This window comes from Schistocerca gregaria, chromosome 4 (genome assembly GCF_023897955.1).
Source record: "Schistocerca gregaria isolate iqSchGreg1 chromosome 4, iqSchGreg1.2, whole genome shotgun sequence".
NCBI lineage: Eukaryota > Metazoa > Arthropoda > Insecta > Orthoptera > Acrididae > Schistocerca > Schistocerca gregaria.
Window position 1 is genome coordinate 770,781,050 of NC_064923.1, and position 23,865 is coordinate 770,804,914.

Here is a 23,865-nt window from a genome sequence, read left to right on the forward strand (position 1 = left end):
CCGTGTGTGAAAAAGCATCTGAGGAATCGGCTGTTGCCATCTTAACCAAAGTGCCGGAGCTCTTTGCTGATCTCAGCATTTAGCAGGGCTGGGATCCTGAGCTGGACACTATTAGGAAGCTTCTCCTTGCTGGAGGGCAGGTGCCAGGATATCTGTTGATTAAGGGATTTGTGTCGTGAGGTTGGGAGACCACCTGAGCCCAGAGTTTGTTTGCCCCTGGACTTTATCCCGCTAATTTTCTCTATTTTCATGACTTCTTGCTCAGGGGCCATTTGAGGCTTCACAATACAATTGCTAAACTGAAACAACATGTAACTTGGCCATCTTTCAGTAAGGATGTCCAATGATTAGTAGGGGAGTGCCAGCTACACTATGTGATCAAAAATATCTGGACACCTGGCTGAAAGTGACTTACAAATTTGTGGCACCCTCCATCGGTTATGCTGGAATTTAATATGGTGTTGTCCCACCCTTAGTCTTGATGTCAGCTTCCACTCTCGCAGGCACATGTTCAATCAGGTGCTGGAAGGTTTCTTGGGAAATGGCAGCCCATTCTTCACGGAGTGCTGCACTGAGGAGAGGTATCAATGTCAGTCGGTGAGGCCCGGCATGAAGTCGGCTTTCCAAAACATCTCAAAGGTGTTCTATAGGATTCAGGTCACGACTCTGTGCAGGCCAGTCCATTACAGGGGTGTTGTTGTTGTGTAACCACACTGCCACAGGCCGTGCATTATGAACAGGTGCTCAATCGTGTTGAAAGATGCAATCACCATCCCCGTATTGCTCCTAAACAGTGGGAAGCAAGAAGGTGCTTAAAACATCAATGTGGGCCTGTGCTGTGACTGCCATACAAAACAAAAAGGGGTGCAAACCCCCTCCATTATAAACACGACCTCATCATAATACCACCACCTCCGAAATTTACTGTTGTCACTACACACGCTGGCAGATGGCGTTCGCCGTGCATTTGCCATGACCACACTCTGCCACTGGATCGTCACATTGTGTTCCATAATTCGTCACTCCACACAGCAGTTTTTCCACTGTTCAACCGTCCAATGCTTACACTCCTTAAACCAAGCGAGGCGACATTTGGCATAAACCGGCGTGATGTATGGCTTATTAGCAGCCGCTCAACCACGAAATCCAAGTTTTCTCACCTCCTGCTTAGTAGATCCTGATGCAGTTCAGAATTCCTGTGTGATGGTCTGGATAGGTGCCTGTCTATTACACATTACGACCCTGTTCAGCTGTAGGTGGTCTCTCATGATGATGACTACTGAGGTCACTGACATGAAGTACCTGACAGTAGGTGGCGGCACAATGCACTTAACATGAAAAACATATGTTTTTGGGGGTGTCTGGATACTTTTGATCACGTAGTGTATGTAAAATCAGAAAACCTAATGACAACTCTCCCAAGGACCCCCTCCAGTTGGAGAGAGAACAACACCCTATGAACAAGTTATTCATCGATTACATGCGTCCCCTTCCCCATACTAAGGCAGGGAACTGTTACATCTTGGTTGTCGTGGCTGGTTTTTCCCCATTCAGCTGCCTTATTCCTAATAGGGGAGTTACAGCCTCATTTACTACCTACCATTTTTCTAAGATGTTTTCTGTATTTGGTCTGCCCTGGGCCTTAGTCAGTGACAATGCCCCAGCCTTTGTTTCAAAATAGTTTAAGCTCTTTTTTTTCCAGAATGACATTAGACATATTACGACAACATCCTACTATCCCCCAGCCTCGTTTGCTGCGAGAGTAAACTCGAACCTTAAGGCCACTCTCATTGTCTATCATACTAAGACCCATACCAAGTGTGATGCCTCATTCCCATGGATTAACCTTGCCTTAATTACTACCAACATGAGGCTATGAAGGCCACTCCCACTTCGCTAATCCTTCCTTACCCACTCAATTCCCCTTGCAGAACATTAACGACCTTCTGCTGCAAAAGATTATCCCAGAGGTTATTCAACTGAACTGGGACAGGGCTAGGCGAAATATCCAATTGGCTCACCACCAATAAGCCAAGCATTATAATTAGGGAGGCAGCCCACTCGTGTGAAAGTTGGGGATCAAATTTTCGTTCATAATTCTGCTCTGTGGATGGTAGCGATGCTGGTATTTCTAGGAAGCATGTGCCACATTTTCTGGGACCTTAGTTCCTCCAATTGCTGGGTCTTGTTAAGCTTTTAGTCCATATATAGCCAACTGTAGGGCCTCCCGAGTACATTATTCAGATTAAACAGGCCGGGTAAAGCCTCTCTGTTCTCTCACTCCCCTGACAAGAATAAGCTGGGGGGGGGGGGGGGGGAGGGGGGAGGGGGCAGGATTATTGTTCCAGTGGGGGAGGTTCATCTGTGTTGACTCGTATCAGTTTTTCTTCTGGGTGACTTCCTCTACTTGGTTTCTCCTCTGGTCGTTCGGTGGCACTGCCACCAAGCCGCAACTGCTTGGCCAAATTTCTGTGGCAGTGAGTCTCATTTGGACAGCACTGGGAGGATGTTGGAGCTCTGAGCTGAAATGGCCAGGGTGACAGATGGCCAATTGTGTGAGATGTGACCAAAGGCTCCATTCCACAACAGGCTGATGGTTATAGGTTTTCCAGTGACCACTGTCCATCAAAGTGATCTCCTGGTAACAAGCTGTCAGTTGTCAATTCACTTGCAATCCTTACTCATGCCTGGAATTTTATAGAAAATGACCATTGGTTGGTTGGTCAGTTGTTTCAGCAGATGACGTATATTGGGTCTTTTGGCCACTTCTGTGTTGTGTGTGTCCCTCATTACTTGATAATCATACCTGTTGCTGCACAGTGACTGGTTTTAGTATTGTTTGCATTGCTTGTGGTATTGCTTTTTGGTAGATCTGTGAAGGGATCCAACTAATAGGAGTCTTACTGTGATACACAGGGCACTTATTCTGTTGACTTGTTAAACTCTTCTTTTTAATATTGTTTTAGAATTTTATTGACCACCCAGTGGGGTGTCCGTTAGCCCTAGCTGCACAAGGACATAGCTGTCATGTAGCGAACACTGTGGACTGTTCATGAATGCCTTATATTGGTGAGGTGCAGTATTTGTATCTAGTGAAATTTTTGAATGAGCAGTCAGTCTTAATGCTAATGGATTTGTGGAGGCAGCTTGTTGTAAATAACAGTATCATTGCAGTTATCTTTGATTATTGCTTGGGCTTAAGCATTATAATCTTAGTTAAGTGTTTGTCTTTTTCTTGTGTTTTACGTGGTTACTGTCTAAGTTGATCTAACAAGGATAACCAAGTTGACAGTTTTTCAGGCTGGGCTAGTTAGCCATATTGTATGCTGATCCAGTTCCTGGTTCTTCGACTGGCGAACAAATTGTTTTGGTGTGGCTCACCAGCCAGCCAACTTGATGACGTGAGAGGAAGTGGGTGCATTCTGGGCACAGGCTGGTACTAGAACCTCTTTGGAGCTGCTATTCTGTGCCAAACTGCAGTTGTGGGTCATCAGTCACTTAAGTACTTATGCTTACTGTGATGCTCTGTCATAAATATATTTCTAATTGTAGTCAATTACCAAACACTTAAGCCCATACAGGCCTGCTTGCTGTCACTGTTCTTACGTTTTTTGTATTCCTGGCAGCCACCTCTGTAGCCTAACTGTTTTGAAGATGGACATTTACTCTCTTAAACTGTTTTGAAATAAATGTAAAATGTCTTGATCTATTTTCATCAAAGTGTTTTCTTTAACTTTTTTAAATGTAATATTTCTAAGCCTTCTGGGGCTCTTTACTGATTTTGACTTTGTTTCAAGACTTAAAATTGTTTGTGACCTGCTAGTAAATTTCATTAGGTAGTTTTCAGCTGATATTTCTTACTGTTTCTTGTTAAATATTTCAGTAAAATTTTTGATCACTGTTTTAATTTTGTTGAGTGTTCCAGTGGTCAGCTGAGTTTTTGGATTTAGCTAAGAAACTGTGTGAAGTTTTGGTGATACTGGCATTAGTTGTGGTTTAGTAGCATTAATAAAAGTTGTTGCTTTCTTAGTAGAGAGAGAATGTTGAAAGAGAGAAGCCTCTTGTAGATGTAGGTGTAGGAGACATGTAGCAGTCCTCAGCACTTAGTAAGTCTATGTCAGTTGCAAATTCTAACAGAAAGAAGAACGTTCTGATGCTAGGTAGTTTGCACGGTAGAGGTGTGGGTCAGCAGTTGCGGAAGTGTTGGGGCGTGAGTACCAGGTCACCAGCATTGTGAAGCCTAGTTCAGTGTTGGCTCAGGTGACCGACAGAACTGGTGGCACTAATGTGCACTTCATGCAACTGTTTCACCATCATGATTGGCCTCTTCTTACTGCTGCTGTTAGGTGTGTTAAAATGGGGTTAGAGAAGGCACTGATGGTGGAGGGCATGGCTCACATTGCAGTGGTGTCACTGGAGTCAGTCAATAGGTTAGGTTTCACTAGGCATGGCCTGCACCTCAAGAGGTATGGGATGGGGAGGCTGGCAAAGCTTACAGGTGACAGTGTAGTTAGTGGTGCTGGGATCACTCATGGAAAAATTCCTGTAGTAGTTGGTGTTAGAGCTGCACCTTTTTTAGACTGAAGTCAGCTGATAGGTGTACCTGCTTAAACGAAGTCCCTCTAATAAAGGAATAGCCTTCAGAGAAGGTCAGGCATCCGAGTAGAGAAGGAATTAGCATATTTCATCAAAATGTAAGAGATTTTAGAGATAAAGTTAGTGAACTGCTTAAAGATGATGACTCTGAAATTATTGGTATATCAGAGCCCCAGATAAATAATTTGACAGTTCAGTTCAGAGGCTTCCTTTACCAGGCTACAGATTAGCCAGCTATTTTCAAAGGAGTTCTTTGTAGAGTGCGGGGTGGCCATGTATGTAAAAAACAGTTTGAGTCTGTAGACATATCATGGCACTGCACTGAACGGGTATTTGAATATTGTGCAGGAGCAGTTGAATTTAGAGAAACTAAACTTCTAATCATTGTTGTTTACAGGTCCTCTAACTCTGATTTCAGAGAACTTCTGTTCAAGCTAGAGAGGGGTTTTGATTCACTTTGTACGAAGTACCATAAATTTGATTATGTGGTGACTTCAATATTAATTTTGTATGTGACTGTTCAAGAAAAAAGATGTTGGTAAATCTCCTAAACTCATATGATCTGATGCAGACTATGTTTCTTCCCAATCAGGGGGCAGGTGAACAGTAGCACAGCCATAAACAATACTTTTATTCATTCTTGATTACCAGATGGGCATTCTGTTAGTAAAAGGGCGAATGAACTTTCAGACGATGATGCATGAATTTTAACACTAAAAGGCTTTTGTACTCAAACAAATGTTATACATAATTGCAAACTATGTAGGAAAGCTAATCCAATGGCAATAGAGAGTTTTTTAAACCTCGTCAAGGAACAACAGTGGCAGTATGTTTATAGAGCCGATAACATATATGACAAATATAATGCTTTCCCTAACACATTTGTCATGCTCCTTGAGAGCTGCTTTCCATTAGAACATTCTAAACAGGGTACTAGCAGTAAAAGGCATTCTGGGTTGCTGATTAGTGGGATAAGGGTATCATGTAGTACAAAGTGAAAATTATATGAAAATGTTAGAAGAAGTCACAATCAACCTATAGCAGCCCATTACAAACAGTAGTGTAAGGTGCTTAAAATGTTATTAGGATGGCAAAGAGTATGTGGCACACAAATAGAATAGCTAATTCACTGGATAAAATTAAAACCATATGGTCAGCTTTGAAGGAAGTGTCTGGTCAACAGCACACGGGTGACGATATAAAATCAGTTCACAGTAAAAATATTTCTGATACTAATACATCAGATATACGCAGAGTATTTAACAACCATTTTCTGAGCATTGCTGGTGAATTAAATAAAAACTTAGTTTCAACAGGGAACATATAACACTCTTGCAAATGCCTTTTCAAGACTGATGTCTGAAATACTCCTCTGTGATACTGACAAGGGGGAGATTGACTCAATAATTAAATCACTTAAGACTAAGGACTCTCATGGTTATGATGTAGTGTTTAGCAGAATATTAAAGTACTGTGCTGCACATGTTGGCCCTGTATTTAGCCATATTTGTAATTTTTTCTTTAGGAATGGTCAGTTTCCTGAACGATTAAAGTACTCAGTAGCAAAGCTGCTTTATAAAAAGGGAGAAAGAGATAATGTAGACAATTTTAAACCTATATCTATGCCATCAGTGTTTGCTAAAGTTATTAAAAAGGCTGTGTATGTAAGAATAACTGATCATTTTACACCACATAATTTCCTGTCAAATGTACAGTTCAGGTTTAGAAGTGGTTTAACAACTGAAAATGCTATACTCTCTTTTCCCTGTGAGGTACTGGATGGATTAAACACAAGGTTTCAAATGCTAGGCATATTTTTGATTTAACTAAGATGTTTGATTGTGTTGATTACAAAATATTGCTCCAGAAGTTGGACCATTGTGGAATATGAGGAGTAGCTGAGATGTAACAATCCATTGAAACCCATTTAAAGTAATAAGTCCTGTAATTGGTAGGAACATTTAGGATTAATGTAATTAGGCGAAATCTGCAAAAAAATGATTGTATACATAGATCAAAGTCATTTCATTGAAATTGAGATGGATTTGTATTAAAACGGTAACTAAATGAAAGTCTGTTGTATTTAAATGAAAAACCAACTGAGAGAATCAGAATTGATTAGAAAATTAAAATGTAGTTAGCAAAAATGTTATAAGTGGCACGTAAACATATGTAGTTCTTTAGTATTTTGTCAATAAAAAAAAAAAAGACCTATATTGCCACACTCAATGGGTGACTTGGAAACATCTATATTGGTAGGAACATTTTCTGATCCATGTATCTTTTGCGTTTTATTAAAGTAGTAAAAGTATTGTTAATATTTCATGTTTGAGTATTTTCACATTTATAAAATATTAAATGGTTAAAGTTCAACAAATTTATTCATTCTATCAGTGACAGTGCAACTGTTGAAGTATGTCATTAATTTCTTAACAAAAGTTTTAATTGTAATTTTATTAAAAAACCCTTTATAACAATGCATTGGATTGTTCAGATTCATATATATAAAGGGGCAGCCATGTTGGCATTAGAGAGAAGAATTTTACTAGATTCTGTGCAAGAAGCATGTAATGACTTAAGGAAAATGTAAGTCAGTGTTGTCAGCATGTCAGTACAATCATGAAATATCTTCATTTACATCTACATCTATGTGATTACTCTGTTATTCACAATAAAGTGCCTGGCAGAGGCTTCAATGAATCCCCTTCAAGCTGTCTCTCTACTGTTACACTCTCAAACGGCATGTGGGAAAAACAAGCATTTAAATTTTTCTGTGCAAGCCCTGATTTCTGTTATTTTATCGTGATGATCTTTTCTCCCTATGTAGGTGAGTGCCAACAGAATGTTTTCACAATCAGAGGAGAAAACTGGTGATTGAAATTTCATGACAAGATCCCATTGCAACAAAATACGCCTTTGTTTTAATGACTGCCACTCCAGCACATGTATCATGTCTGTGACACTATCTCCACTATTTCGTGATAATACAAAATGAGCTTCCCTTCCTTGTACTTTTTCGATGTCATCCGTCAGTCGCACCTGATGTGGATCCCACACTGCACAGCAATACTCCAGAATAGGGTGGACAAGTGTAGTGTAAGCAGTCTCTTTAGTAGACCTGTTACACCTTCTAAGTGTTCTGCCAATGAATCACAGTCTTTGGTTTGCTCTACCCACAATATTATCTATGTGATCATTCCAGTTTAGGTTATTTGTAATTGTAATTCCTAAGTATTTTGCTGAATTTACAGCCTTCGGATTTGTGTGACTTATCACATAATCAAAATTTAGCTTATTTCTTTTAGTACACATGTGAATAATGTCACACTTTTCTTTATTCAGGGTCAACTGCCACTTTTTGCACCATACAGATATCTTATTTAAATCATTTTGTAAGTCATTTTGATCATCTGATGACTTTACAAGATGATAATGACAGCATCATCTGCAAACAATCTAAGACAGTTACTCAGATTGTCTCCTATGTCGTTAATAAGGAACAGGAACAACAGAGGGCCTATAACACTTCCTTGGGAAACACCGGATATTACTTTTGTTTTACTCAATGACTTTCTGCCTATTACTACGCACTGTGACCTTTCTGACAGGAAATCATGAATCCAGTCGCACAACTGAGGCAATACTTCATAGGCACGCAGTTTGGTTTAAGTTGCTTGTGAGAAACGGTGTCAAAAGGCTTCTGGAAATCTAAAAATGTGGATCAATTTGACATCCTCTGTCGATAGCACTTATTACTTCATGAGTATAAAGAGGTAATTGTGTTTCACAAGAATGATATTTTCTGAAACCGTTCTGGCTCTATGTCAATAGAACATTTTATTCAAGGTAGTTCATAATGTTCGAATACAGTATATGTTCCTAAACCCTACTGCAAATCGACGTTAGTGATATAGGCCTGTAATTCAGTGGATTACTCCTACTTCCCTTTTCGGTATTAGTGTGACCTGAGCAATTTACCAGTCTTTAGGTATGGATCTTTCTGTGAGCGAGTGGTTGAATATAATTGCTAAATATGGTGTATTCTATCAGCATACTCTGAGAGGAACCTGACTGTTATACAATCTGGACCGGAGACCCTGCCTTTATTAAGTGATTTAAGTTGCTTTGTTACTCTGAGGATATCTACTTCTATGTTTCTCATCTTGGCAGTTGTTGTTGATTGGGATTCAGGAATATTTACTTGGTCTTCTTTGACCAAGTCGTTTCGGAAAACCGTGTTTAATAACTCTGCTTTAGTGGCACTGTCATCAGTTACTTTACTGTTGCTATTGTGCAGTGAAGGTGTTGATTGTGTCTTGCCACTGGTGTGCTTTATGTGTGACCAGAATCTCTTTGGGTTTTCTGCCAGATTTCGAGACAGGAGTTTGTTGTCGAAATTATTAAAAGCATCTCGAATCTTTGGGTTTTTACATTCTTTTAAATTTGGCACGCTTTTTTCTTGACTTCTGAAACAATGATCTGACCCATTTTGTGTACCATGGGGGATCAGTACCATCACTTATTAATTTATGTGGTATATATCTCTCAATTACTGTCGATACTATTGAGGAGGAAGTTCAGGTCAGTTTCACCAAAAAACATTCCCATTTTGCAATAGTTCATTTATTCACCTCTTTACACAAGCAAGGTGGCACTGCACAAATATGATGTTTACTTAGTTCAAAGGCGATACTCAGATCGATTCTGGTGTCGATCTCATCGATGCCACATAGCCTCCCCCCCTCCCCCTCCCTGCAGTACGGAGTACTCCTGTGTGTCCCAGGGGGGATGGGGTGACTATGGCGTCGGCAGGGGTGGTTCGCAGGAGCCGGACATGGTCAGCTTGACAGCGTCGTCGGGGAGCTGTGTGGGCAGATGTCGTGAAGGAAGGTCCGGCCACCGAACCTGGAAGTCGCTGAAGCGAGCTGGGCGTCGTACTGGGCGTGCTGGTCTAGCGGCGACAGGTGGGCCGGCGGTTTGCGGGAGGAACGGAGTGACGATGACGATGTCTCTGGAGGGTGTGGCGAACACACAAAGCATGTCCCTGTCGACGTCGGGCTAGAGGGGAACACATGTCATCAGGTGGCAGGAAATGGCAGAGGTTGTGTCATGAGCACCAGATGAAGGGAAACACACGATGAACAGTGTGTCATCGTGTAGTATTATAGAGATGTCGTGGATTATGTCTGGGGGGGGGGGGGGGGCAGGCACAAACACCTCGAGCGAGGGCACGTTCAAGATGGGGGGGGGGGGGGGGGCAGGTGATGGGGGAGAGGTCGAAGGGACTGGCAAAGGGCCTGGCGGCGAGGGCGCGATTGTAGGTAAGCTCTACGTGGGGAGCATGTGGTCACTCAATGGAGTGCGTGAGACTGGAGTAGAGGGCAAGGTCGGAGAAGAGCTCGACGATTGATGCTGGAAGTCACTCGACCGAGTGTGTAAGTCTGAAGTGGAGGGAGTGGTCAGAGCTTTGTGAGCCTTGACAGTGAGTGGCTTGGTCGTGGCCTGAAGGGGGGTAGAAGTGGGCTCAACATGAACAGGCTTGAGTCTGTTGAGAGAGACGGTAACAGCTAAATCTTTTATCTGGATGTCATAGGTGTTGGCTGAGCACCAGAGAACTCGGTATGGTCCAGTATATGGAGGTTGGAGGGGATCATGGACGGTGTCATCTAAGAGCATGATGGATTCATAATTGTCCAGAGATTTCGTGACGTGAACCTTAGGGCGTGAATGGCTGGCGGGCGGAGGGCTGTGGAGGTTGATGAAGCGGTGTCTGACATGGTCCATGAAGGAGGGTAAGTCAGACTGAGGGAGAGAAGCGGAAGGGCTCACAAGTTCACCAGGGAGAACAATGTTCTGCCCGTATACGAACTCATCTATTGCGCCTTTGAGGTCTTCCTTATAGATCGCACGAATGCCGAGTAGCACAAGGGGAAAGGCCTCCGTCCATAGAGAGTTATGGCATTGAAGAGCCGCCTTGAAAGTGCGGTGCCAGTGCTCAACTAGCCCGTTACTTTGCGGGTGATATGCTGTGGTATGGATGCGCCAGATGCCACAAATATTACAGTTCTCGTTGAACAGGCCCGACTCAAATTGTCTGCCCTGGTCAGTGGTGATGATAGCTGGACATCCAAAATGTGATACCCATGACTCGACGAAAGCTCGAGCAACAGTTTCTGCCGTGACATTGGGGAGGGGGACAGCCTCCACCCAGCGACTTGTTCGGTTGATAGACGAGAGAACATAACGAAAGCCGTAAGAAGGGGGAGACGACCGACAGTGTCAATATGAACATGTTGGAAACACCAAGGAGGGTTCAAAAAGGCGCCGAGGGGGGGTGAAGTGTGCATCTGTACTTTGCAGCGTTGGCACGCGACGCAGGAGCTTGCCCATTGCTGGTACTCTTTGTTGACATTTCTCCACAGAAAGCACTCCGCTATGAGGTGGGCAGATGCACAAACACTGGGGTGGGCTAAATTATACAGTGCACTGAAGACAATTCAATGGAGCATGGTTGGGATGAGGGGGCGTAATGTGCCTGTACTGTCATCGCACTAGATCTCACCAGAAATGCCAGGGAAGGTGGTCCGGACAAAGTGTAGTGAAGAGGCAGAGTGTGAAATCAGGTTTTTCGTGTCCTTGTTGGCGGATTGGAGGTTAGGCAGTTCAGAGAGGTCTAACAGTGAATGAACAGTGTCAACTTGTGAAAGGAAATCAGTAACTATATTGTCAGCACCCTTTGTGTGTCTGACATCGGTGGTGAACTGAGATATGAAGTCCATGTATCTGAAGCGGCAAGGAGGTGGGTCAGCTGGCAGGTTTGTAATGGCCACAGCCAAGGATTTGTGGTCTGTTAAAACATAGAAAGGGCATCGCTCGATGTCAGTCTTAGAATGCTTGATCGCTTCGTAGACCGTGAGTGACTCCTGTCAAAGGCGAAATATTTCTGTTGTGCATTGGTGAGCTTGCATCAGAAGAACTGCAGAGGCGAAGTTTGGCCATCGACTGTCTGGCTTGCGTCTGTGGTGATGAAAAGCTACGCTGTGGTGATGAAAAGCTACGCACTGGGATGAGGATGGGCGATGGTGCAGGCCTCGGCAAGAAGATTTTTGAGGGCAATGAAAGAGTCAGTCGTAACAGGGGTCCATGGAACGGGCTGAGATCCAGAAGTCTTGGTGCCTGCCATGGCGTACGTCAGTGGAGCCTGAATCCCCGCAGCCCGAGGTAGAGGTCGGCGACAGTAATTAACCATCCCCAGAAAGTGCCGGAGCTCTTTGAATGACGAAGGTCTGGGTAGGTTTAGTTTTGTTTGTACCTTCTCAGGGGGCAGTGAAATGGCATCGGCAGAGGCCCGAAAACCAAGAAAAGTGACAGTGGGTTGATATAGCTGCAATTCGTCCTGGTTGGTCTCGATGCCTGCTGCCGCGAGAGTGTTCATCACAGTTTGCACATGTCGAATGTTGTCCTCGACGGAGGAGCTGAACACAAGAATGTCATCAAGATATGCAAAGCAGAATTTTAGTTCGAATAGCACTTCGTTGATGAAGCGATGCCAGGTCTGGGTTGCGTTTTTCAGACCAAAGGGCATGAATCGAAACTGAAATAACACAATTGGGGTGGTGATTGCTGTCTTTAGGAGCCATGGGGATCTGGTGGTAGGCCCGTTTGCAATCAATGACACAGAACGTGGTCGCACCTGCGAGGGAACTGGTAAAGTCGGCAATGTTGGGTATGGGGTAGGTGTCCATAATTGTTCGTGCATTTAGTTGATGGTAGTCTCCGCACATGCTGGCCAGCTGCTTGGCCAAATTTCTGTGGCAGTGAGTCTCATTTGGACAGCACTGGGAGGATGTTGGAGCTCTGAGCTGAAATGGCCAGGGTGACAGATGGCCAATTGTGTGAGATGTGACCAAAGGCTCCATTCCACAACAGGCTGATGGTTATAGGTTTTCCAGTGACCACTGTCCATCAAAGTGATCTCCTGGTAACAAGCTGTCAGTTGCCAATTCACTTGCAATCCTTACTCATGCCTGGAATTTTATAGGAAATGACCATTGGTTGGTTGGTCAGTTGTTTCAGCAGATGACGTATATTGGGTCTTTTGGCCACTTCTGGGTTGTGTGTGTCCCTCATTACTTGATAATCATACCTGTTGCTGCACAGTGACTGGTTTTAGTATTGTTTGCATTGCTTGTGGTATTGCTTTTTGGTAGATCTGTGAAGGGATCCAACTAATAGGAGTCTTACTGTGATACACAGGGCACTTATTCTGTTGACTTGTTAAACTCTTCTTTTTAATATTGTTTTAGAATTTTATTGACCACCCAGTGGGGTGTCCGTTAGCCCTAGCTGCACAAGGACATAGCTGTCATGTAGCGAACACTGTGGACTGTTCATGAATGCCTTATATTGGTGAGGTGCAGTATTTGTATCTAGTGAAATTTTTGAATGAGCAGTCAGTCTTAATGCTAATGGATTTGTGGAGGCAGCTTGTTGTAAATAACAGTATCATTGCAGTTATCTTTGATTATTGCTTGGGCTTAAGCATTATAATCTTAGTTAAGTGTTTGTCTTTTTCTTGTGTTTTACGTGGTTACTGTCTAAGTTGATCTAACAAGGATAACCAAGTTGACAGTTTTTCAGGCTGGGCTAGTTAGCCATATTGTATGCTGATCCAGTTCCTGGTTCTTCGACTGGCGAACAAATTGTTTTGGTGTGGCTCACCAGCCAGCCAACTTGATGACGTGAGAGGAAGTGGGTGCATTCTGGGCACAGGCTGGTACTAGAACCTCTTTGGAGCTGCTATTCTGTGCCAAACTGCAGTTGTGGGTCATCGGTCACTTAAGTACTTATGCTTACTGTGATGCTCTGTCATAAATATATTTCTAATTGTAGTCAATTACCAAACACTTAAGCCCATACAGGCCTGCTTGCTGTCACTGTTCTTACGTTTTTTGTATTCCTGGCAGCCACCTCTGTAGCCTAACTGTTTTGAAGATGGACATTTACTCTCTTAAACTGTTTTGAAATAAATGTAAAATGTCTTGATCTATTTTCATCAAAGTGTTTTCTTTAACTTTTTTAAATGTAATATTTCTAAGCCTTCTGGGGCTCTTTACTGATTTTGACTTTGTTTCAAGACTTAAAATTGTTTGTGACCTGCTAGTAAATTTCATTAGGTAGTTTTCAGCTGATATTTCTTACTGTTTCTTGTTAAATATTTCAGTAAAATTTTTGATCACTGTTTTAATTTTGTTGAGTGTTCCAGTGGTCAGCTGAGTTTTTGGATTTAGCTAAGAAACTGTGTGAAGTTTTGGTGATACTGGCATTAGTTGTGGTTTAGTAGCATTAATAAAAGTTGTTGCTTTCTTAGTAGAGAGAGAATGTTGAAAGAGAGAAGCCTCTTGTAGATGTAGGTGTAGGAGACATGTAGCAGTCCTCAGCACTTAGTAAGTCTATGTCAGTTGCAAATTCTAACAGAAAGAAGAACGTTCTGATGCTAGGTAGTTTGCACGGTAGAGGTGTGGGTCAGCAGTTGCGGAAGTGTTGGGGCGTGAGTACCAGGTCACCAGCATTGTGAAGCCTAGTTCAGTGTTGGCTCAGGTGACCGACAGAACTGGTGGCACTAATGTGCACTTCATGCAACTGTTTCACCATCATGATTGGCCTCTTCTTACTGCTGCTGTTAGGTGTGTTAAAATGGGGTTAGAGAAGGCACTGATGGTGGAGGGCATGGCTCACATTGCAGTGGTGTCACTGGAGTCAGTCAATAGGTTAGGTTTCACTAGGCATGGCCTGCACCTCAAGAGGTATGGGATGGGGAGGCTGGCAAAGCTTACAGGTGACAGTGTAGTTAGTGGTGCTGGGATCACTCATGGAAAAATTCCTGTAGTAGTTGGTGTTAGAGCTGCACCTTTTTTAGACTGAAGTCAGCTGATAGGTGTACCTGCTTAAACGAAGTCCCTCTAATAAAGGAATAGCCTTCAGAGAAGGTCAGGCATCCGAGTAGAGAAGGAATTAGCATATTTCATCAAAATGTAAGAGATTTTAGAGATAAAGTTAGTGAACTGCTTAAAGATGATGACTCTGAAATTATTGGTATATCAGAGCCCCAGATAAATAATTTGACAGTTCAGTTCAGAGGCTTCCTTTACCAGGCTACAGATTAGCCAGCTATTTTCAAAGGAGTTCTTTGTAGAGTGCGGGGTGGCCATGTATGTAAAAAACAGTTTGAGTCTGTAGACATATCATGGCACTGCACTGAACGGGTATTTGAATATTGTGCAGGAGCAGTTGAATTTAGAGAAACTAAACTTCTAATCATTGTTGTTTACAGGTCCTCTAACTCTGATTTCAGAGAACTTCTGTTCAAGCTAGAGAGGGGTTTTGATTCACTTTGTACGAAGTACCATAAATTTGATTATGTGGTGACTTCAATATTAATTTTGTATGTGACTGTTCAAGAAAAAAGATGTTGGTAAATCTCCTAAACTCATATGATCTGATGCAGACTATGTTTCTTCCCAATCAGGGGGCAGGTGAACAGTAGCACAGCCATAAACAATACTTTTATTCATTCTTGATTACCAGATGGGCATTCTGTTAGTAAAAGGGCGAATGAACTTTCAGACGATGATGCATGAATTTTAACACTAAAAGGCTTTTGTACTCAAACAAATGTTATACATAATTGCAAACTATGTAGGAAAGCTAATCCAATGGCAATAGAGAGTTTTTTAAACCTCGTCAAGGAACAACAGTGGCAGTATGTTTATAGAGCCGATAACATATATGACAAATATAATGCTTTCCCTAACACATTTGTCATGCTCCTTGAGAGCTGCTTTCCATTAGAACATTCTAAACAGGGTACTAGCAGTAAAAGGCATTCTGGGTTGCTGATTAGTGGGATAAGGGTATCATGTAGTACAAAGTGAAAATTATATGAAAATGTTAGAAGAAGTCACAATCAACCTATAGCAGCCCATTACAAACAGTAGTGTAAGGTGCTTAAAATGTTATTAGGATGGCAAAGAGTATGTGGCACACAAATAGAATAGCTAATTCACTGGATAAAATTAAAACCATATGGTCAGCTTTGAAGGAAGTGTCTGGTCAACAGCACACGGGTGACGATATAAAATCAGTTCACAGTAAAAATATTTCTGATACTAATACATCAGATATACGCAGAGTATTTAACAACCATTTTCTGAGCATTGCTGGTGAATTAAATAAAAACTTAGTTTCAACAGGGAACATATAACACTCTTGCAAATGCCTTTTCAAGACTGATGTCTGAAATACTCCTCTGTGATACTGACAAGGGGGAGATTGACTCAATAATTAAATCACTTAAGACTAAGGACTCTCATGGTTATGATGTAGTGTTTAGCAGAATATTAAAGTACTGTGCTGCACATGTTGGCCCTGTATTTAGCCATATTTGTAATTTTTTCTTTAGGAATGGTCAGTTTCCTGAACGATTAAAGTACTCAGTAGCAAAGCTGCTTTATAAAAAGGGAGAAAGAGATAATGTAGACAATTTTAAACCTATATCTATGCCATCAGTGTTTGCTAAAGTTATTAAAAAGGCTGTGTATGTAAGAATAACTGATCATTTTACACCACATAATTTCCTGTCAAATGTACAGTTCAGGTTTAGAAGTGGTTTAACAACTGAAAATGCTATACTCTCTTTTCCCTGTGAGGTACTGGATGGATTAAACACAAGGTTTCAAATGCTAGGCATATTTTTGATTTAACTAAGATGTTTGATTGTGTTGATTACAAAATATTGCTCCAGAAGTTGGACCATTGTGGAATATGAGGAGTAGCTGAGATGTAACAATCCATTGAAACCCATTTAAAGTAATAAGTCCTGTAATTGGTAGGAACATTTAGGATTAATGTAATTAGGCGAAATCTGCAAAAAAAATGATTGTATACATAGATCAAAGTCATTTCATTGAAATTGAGATGGATTTGTATTAAAACGGTAACTAAATGAAAGTCTGTTGTATTTAAATGAAAAACCAACTGAGAGAATCAGAATTGATTAGAAAATTAAAATGTAGTTAGCAAAAATGTTATAAGTGGCACGTAAACATAGGTAGTTCTTTAGTATTTTGTCAATAAAAAAAAAGACCTATATTGCCACACTCAATGGGTGACTTGGAAACATCAATATTGGTAGGAACATTTTCTGATCCATGTATCTTTTGCGTTTTATTAAAGTAGTAAAAGTATTGTTAATATTTCATGTTTGAGTATTTTCACATTTATAAAATATTAAATGGTTAAAGTTCAACAAATTTATTCATTCTATCAGTGACAGTGCAACTGTTGAAGTATGTCATTAATTTCTTAACAAAAGTTTTAATTGTAATTTTATTAAAAAACCCTTTATAACAATGCCTTGGATTGTTCAGATTCATATATATATAAAGGGGCAGCCATGTTGGCATTAGAGAGAAGAATTTTACTAGATTCTGTGCAAGAAGCATGTAATGACTTAAGGAAAATGTAAGTCAGTGTTGTCAGCATGTCAGTACAATCATGAAATATCTTCATTTACATCTACATCTATGTGATTACTCTGTTATTCACAATAAAGTGCCTGGCAGAGGCTTCAATGAATCCCCTTCAAGCTGTCTCTCTACTGTTACACTCTCAAACGGCATGTGGGAAAAACAAGCATTTAAATTTTTCTGTGCAAGCCCTGATTTCTGTTATTTTATCGTGATGATCTTTTCTCCCTATGTAGGTGGGTGCCAACAGAATGTTTTCACAATCAGAGGAGAAAACTGGTGATTGAAATTTCATGACAAGATCCCATTGCAACAAAATACGCCTTTGTTTTAATGACTGCCACTCCAGCACATGTATCATGTCTGTGACACTATCTCCACTATTTCGTGATAATACAAAATGAGCTTCCCTTCCTTGTACTTTTTCGATGTCATCCGTCAGTCGCACCTGATGTGGATCCCACACTGCACAGCAATACTCCAGAATAGGGTGGACAAGTGTAGTGTAAGCAGTCTCTTTAGTAGACCTGTTACACCTTCTAAGTGTTCTGCCAATGAATCACAGTCTTTGGTTTGCTCTACCCACAATATTATCTATGTGATCATTCCAGTTTAGGTTATTTGTAATTGTAATTCCTAAGTATTTTGCTGAATTTACAGCCTTCGGATTTGTGTGACTTATCACATAATCAAAATTTAGCTTATTTCTTTTAGTACACATGTGAATAATGTCACACTTTTCTTTATTCAGGGTCAACTGCCACTTTTTGCACCATACAGATATCTTATTTAAATCATTTTGTAAGTCATTTTGATCATCTGATGACTTTACAAGATGATAATGACAGCATCATCTGCAAACAATCTAAGACAGTTACTCAGATTGTCTCCTATGTCGTTAATAAGGAACAGGAACAACAGAGGGCCTATAACACTTCCTTGGGAAACACCGGATATTACTTTTGTTTTACTCAATGACTTTCTGCCTATTACTACGCACTGTGACCTTTCTGACAGGAAATCATGAATCCAGTCGCACAACTGAGGCAATACTTCATAGGCACGCAGTTTGGTTTAAGTTGCTTGTGAGAAACGGTGTCAAAAGGCTTCTGGAAATCTAAAAATGTGGATCAATTTGACATCCTCTGTCGATAGCACTTATTACTTCATGAGTATAAAGAGGTAATTGTGTTTCACAAGAATGATATTTTCTGAAACCGTTCTGGCTCTATGTCAATAGAACATTTTATTCAAGGTAGTTCATAATGTTCGAATACAGTATATGTTCCTAAACCCTACTGCAAATCGACGTTAGTGATATAGGCCTGTAATTCAGTGGATTACTCCTACTTCCCTTTTCGGTATTAGTGTGACCTGAGCAATTTACCAGTCTTTAGGTATGGATCTTTCTGTGAGCGAGTGGTTGAATATAATTGCTAAATATGGTGTATTCTATCAGCATACTCTGAGAGGAACCTGACTGTTATACAATCTGGACCGGAGACCCTGCCTTTATTAAGTGATTTAAGTTGCTTTGTTACTCTGAGGATATCTACTTCTATGTTTCTCATCTTGGCAGTTGTTGTTGATTGGGATTCAGGAATATTTACTTGGTCTTCTTTGACCAAGTCGTTTCGGAAAACCGTGTTTAATAACTCTGCTTTAGTGGCACTGTCATCAGTTACTTTACTGTTGCTATTGTGCAGTGAAGGTGTTGATTGTGTCTTGCCACTGGTGTGCTTTATGTGTGACCAGAATCTCTTTGGGTTTTCTGCCAGATTTCGAGACAGGAGTTTGTTGTCGAAATTATTAAAAGCATCTCGAATCTTTGGGTTTTTACATTCTTTTAAATTTGGCACGCTTTTTTCTTGACTTCTGAAACAATGATCTGACCCATTTTGTGTACCATGGGGGATCAGTACCATCACTTATTAATTTATGTGGTATATATCTCTCAATTACTGTCGATACTATTGAGGAGGAAGTTCAGGTCAGTTTCACCAAAAAACATTCCCATTTTGCAATAGTTCATTTATTCACCTCTTTACACAAGCAAGGTGGCACTGCACAAATATGATGTTTACTTAGTTCAAAGGCGATACTCAGATCGATTCTGGTGTCGATCTCATCGATGCCACATAGCCTCCCCCCCTCCCCCTCCCTGCAGTACGGAGTACTCCTGTGTGTCCCAGGGGGGATGGGGTGACTATGGCGTCGGCAGGGGTGGTTCGCAGGAGCCGGACATGGTCAGCTTGACAGCGTCGTCGGGGAGCTGTGTGGGCAGATGTCGTGAAGGAAGGTCCGGCCACCGAACCTGGAAGTCGCTGAAGCGAGCTGGGCGTCGTACTGGGCGTGCTGGTCTAGCGGCGACAGGTGGGCCGGCGGTTTGCGGGAGGAACGGAGTGACGATGACGATGTCTCTGGAGGGTGTGGCGAACACACAAAGCATGTCCCTGTCGACGTCGGGCTAGAGGGGAACACATGTCATCAGGTGGCAGGAAATGGCAGAGGTTGTGTCATGAGCACCAGATGAAGGGAAACACACGATGAACAGTGTGTCATCGTGTAGTATTATAGAGATGTCGTGGATTATGTCTGGGGGGGGGGGGGGGCAGGCACAAACACCTCGAGCGAGGGCACGTTCAAGATGGGGGGGGGGGGGGGGCAGGTGATGGGGGAGAGGTCGAAGGGACTGGCAAAGGGCCTGGCGGCGAGGGCGCGATTGTAGGTAAGCTCTACGTGGGGAGCATGTGGTCACTCAATGGAGTGCGTGAGACTGGAGTAGAGGGCAAGGTCGGAGAAGAGCTCGACGATTGATGCTGGAAGTCACTCGACCGAGTGTGTAAGTCTGAAGTGGAGGGAGTGGTCAGAGCTTTGTGAGCCTTGACAGTGAGTGGCTTGGTCGTGGCCTGAAGGGGGGTAGAAGTGGGCTCAACATGAACAGGCTTGAGTCTGTTGAGAGAGACGGTAACAGCTAAATCTTTTATCTGGATGTCATAGGTGTTGGCTGAGCACCAGAGAACTCGGTATGGTCCAGTATATGGAGGTTGGAGGGGATCATGGACGGTGTCATCTAAGAGCATGATGGATTCATAATTGTCCAGAGATTTCGTGACGTGAACCTTAGGGCGTGAATGGCTGGCGGGCGGAGGGCTGTGGAGGTTGATGAAGCGGTGTCTGACATGGTCCATGAAGGAGGGTAAGTCAGACTGAGGGAGAGAAGCGGAAGGGCTCACAAGTTCACCAGGGAGAACAATGTTCTGCCCGTATACGAACTCATCTATTGCGCCTTTGAGGTCTTCCTTATAGATCGCACGAATGCCGAGTAGCACAAGGGGAAAGGCCTCCGTCCATAGAGAGTTATGGCATTGAAGAGCCGCCTTGAAAGTGCGGTGCCAGTGCTCAACTAGCCCGTTACTTTGCGGGTGATATGCTGTGGTATGGATGCGCCAGATGCCACAAATATTACAGTTCTCGTTGAACAGGCCCGACTCAAATTGTCTGCCCTGGTCAGTGGTGATGATAGCTGGACATCCAAAATGTGATACCCATGACTCGACGAAAGCTCGAGCAACAGTTTCTGCCGTGACATTGGGGAGGGGGACAGCCTCCACCCAGCGACTTGTTCGGTTGATAGACGAGAGAACATAACGAAAGCCGTAAGAAGGGGGAGACGACCGACAGTGTCAATATGAACATGTTGGAAACACCAAGGAGGGTTCAAAAAGGCGCCGAGGGGGGGGGTGAAGTGTGCATCTGTACTTTGCAGCGTTGGCACGCGACGCAGGAGCTTGCCCATTGCTGGTACTCTTTGTTGACATTTCTCCACAGAAAGCACTCCGCTATGAGGTGGGCAGATGCACAAACACTGGGGTGGGCTAAATTATACAGTGCACTGAAGACAATTCAATGGAGCATGGTTGGGATGAGGGGGCGTAATGTGCCTGTACTGTCATCGCACTAGATCTCACCAGAAATGCCAGGGAAGGTGGTCTGGACAAAGTGTAGTGAAGAGGCAGAGTGTGAAATCAGGTTTTTCGTGTCCTTGTTGGCGGATTGGAGGTTAGGCAGTTCAGAGAGGTCTAACAGTGAATGAACAGTGTCAACTTGTGAAAGGAAATCAGTAACTATATTGTCAGCACCCTTTGTGTGTCTGACATCGGTGGTGAACTGAGATATGAAGTCCATGTATCTGAAGCGGCAAGGAGGTGGGTCAGCTGGCAGGTTTGTAATGGCCACAGCCAAGGGTTTGTGGTCTGTTAAAACATAGAAAGGGCATCGCTCGATGTCAGTCTTAGAATGCTTGATCGCTTCGTAGACCGTGAGTGACTCCTGTCAAAGGCGAAATATTTCTGTTGTGCATTGGTGAGCTTGCATCAGAAGAACTGCAGAGGCGAAGTTTGGCCATCGACTGTCTGGCTTGCGTCTGTGGTGATGAAAAGCTACGCTGTGGTGATGAAAAGCTACGCACTGGGATGAGGATGGGCGATGGTGCAGGCCTCGGCAAGAAGATTTTTGAGGGCAATGAAAGAGTCAGTCGTAACAGGGGTCCATGGAACGGGCTGAGATCCAGAAGTCTTGGTGCCTGCCATGGCGTACGTCAGTGGAGCCTGAATCCCCGCAGCCCGAGGTAGAGGTCGGCGACAGTAATTAACCATCCCCAGAAAGTGCCGGAGCTCTTTGAATGACGAAGGTCTGGGTAGGTTTAGTTTTGTTTGTACCTTCTCAGGGGGCAGTGAAATGGCATCGGCAGAGGCCCGAAAACCAAGAAAAGTGACAGTGGGTTGATATAGCTGCAATTCGTCCTGGTTGGTCTCGATGCCTGCTGCCGCGAGAGTGTTCATCACAGTTTGCACATGTAGAATGTTGTCCTCGACGGAGGAGCTGAACACAAGAATGTCATCAAGATATGCAAAGCAGAATTTTAGTTCGAATAGCACTTCGTTGATGAAGCGATGCCAGGTCTGGGTTGCGTTTTTCAGACCAAAGGGCATGAATCGAAACTGAAATAACACAATTGGGGTGGTGATTGCTGTCTTTAGGAGCCATGGGGATCTGGTGGTAGGCCCGTTTGCAATCAATGACACAGAACGTGGTCGCACCTGCGAGGGAACTGGTAAAGTCGGCAATGTTGGGTATGGGGTAGGTGTCCATAATTGTTCGTGCATTTAGTTGATGGTAGTCTCCGCACATGCTGGCCAGCTGCTTGGCCAAATTTCTGTGGCAGTGAGTCTCATTTGGACAGCACTGGGAGGATGTTGGAGCTCTGAGCTGAAATGGCCAGGGTGACAGATGGCCAATTGTGTGAGATGTGACCAAAGGCTCCATTCCACAACAGGCTGATGGTTATAGGTTTTCCAGTGACCACTGTCCATCAAAGTGATCTCCTGGTAACAAGCTGTCAGTTGCCAATTCACTTGCAATCCTTACTCATGCCTGGAATTTTATAGGAAATGACCATTGGTTGGTTGGTCAGTTGTTTCAGCAGATGACGTATATTGGGTCTTTTGGCCACTTCTGGGTTGTGTGTGTCCCTCATTACTTGATAATCATACCTGTTGCTGCACAGTGACTGGTTTTAGTATTGTTTGCATTGCTTGTGGTATTGCTTTTTGGTAGATCTGTGAAGGGATCCAACTAATAGGAGTCTTACTGTGATACACAGGGCACTTATTCTGTTGACTTGTTAAACTCTTCTTTTTAATATTGTTTTAGAATTTTATTGACCACCCAGTGGGGTGTCCGTTAGCCCTAGCTGCACAAGGACATAGCTGTCATGTAGCGAACACTGTGGACTGTTCATGAATGCCTTATATTGGTGAGGTGCAGTATTTGTATCTAGTGAAATTTTTGAATGAGCAGTCAGTCTTAATGCTAATGGATTTGTGGAGGCAGCTTGTTGTAAATAACAGTATCATTGCAGTTATCTTTGATTATTGCTTGGGCTTAAGCATTATAATCTTAGTTAAGTGTTTGTCTTTTTCTTGTGTTTTACGTGGTTACTGTCTAAGTTGATCTAACAAGGATAACCAAGTTGACAGTTTTTCAGGCTGGGCTAGTTAGCCATATTGTATGCTGATCCAGTTCCTGGTTCTTCGACTGGCGAACAAATTGTTTTGGTGTGGCTCACCAGCCAGCCAACTTGATGACGTGAGAGGAAGTGGGTGCATTCTGGGCACAGGCTGGTACTAGAACCTCTTTGGAGCTGCTATTCTGTGCCAAACTGCAGTTGTGGGTCATCGGTCACTTAAGTACTTATGCTTACTGTGATGCTCTGTCATAAATATATTTCTAATTGTAGTCAATTACCAAACACTTAAGCCCATACAGGCCTGCTTGCTGTCACTGTTCTTACGTTTTTTGTATTCCTGGCAGCCACCTCTGTAGCCTAACTGTTTTGAAGATGGACATTTACTCTCTTAAACTGTTTTGAAATAAATGTAAAATGTCTTGATCTATTTTCATCAAAGTGTTTTCTTTAACTTTTTTAAATGTAATATTTCTAAGCCTTCTGGGGCTCTTTACTGATTTTGACTTTGTTTCAAGACTTAAAATTGTTTGTGACCTGCTAGTAAATTTCATTAGGTAGTTTTCAGCTGATATTTCTTACTGTTTCTTGTTAAATATTTCAGTAAAATTTTTGATCACTGTTTTAATTTTGTTGAGTGTTCCAGTGGTCAGCTGAGTTTTTGGATTTAGCTAAGAAACTGTGTGAAGTTTTGGTGATACTGGCATTAGTTGT

The 23,865-nt window shown here is 42.6% G+C and overlaps 1 protein-coding gene and 1 long non-coding RNA gene across 3 annotated transcripts in view; one reads left to right on the plus strand and one right to left on the minus strand.

The window, feature by feature from the left end:
• LOC126267918 (dynein intermediate chain 3, ciliary-like) overlaps positions 1-23,865 on the minus strand; it is a 217,311-nt gene that overhangs the window by 129,342 nt on the left and 64,104 nt on the right. The gene's annotated exons all lie outside the window — the stretch shown is intronic.
• The window catches only part of LOC126365947 (uncharacterized), a 72,783-nt gene continuing 61,977 nt past the window's right edge, over positions 13,060-23,865 (plus strand). Inside the window, exon 1 of one of the 2 annotated variants that reach the window (XR_007566275.1) lies at positions 13,060-13,438. This is a non-coding gene — a long non-coding RNA (uncharacterized LOC126365947). Of the gene's footprint in view, positions 13,439-22,995; positions 23,375-23,865 lie in introns of those variants that run through there. The other variant, XR_007566274.1, reaches the window with a different exon arrangement.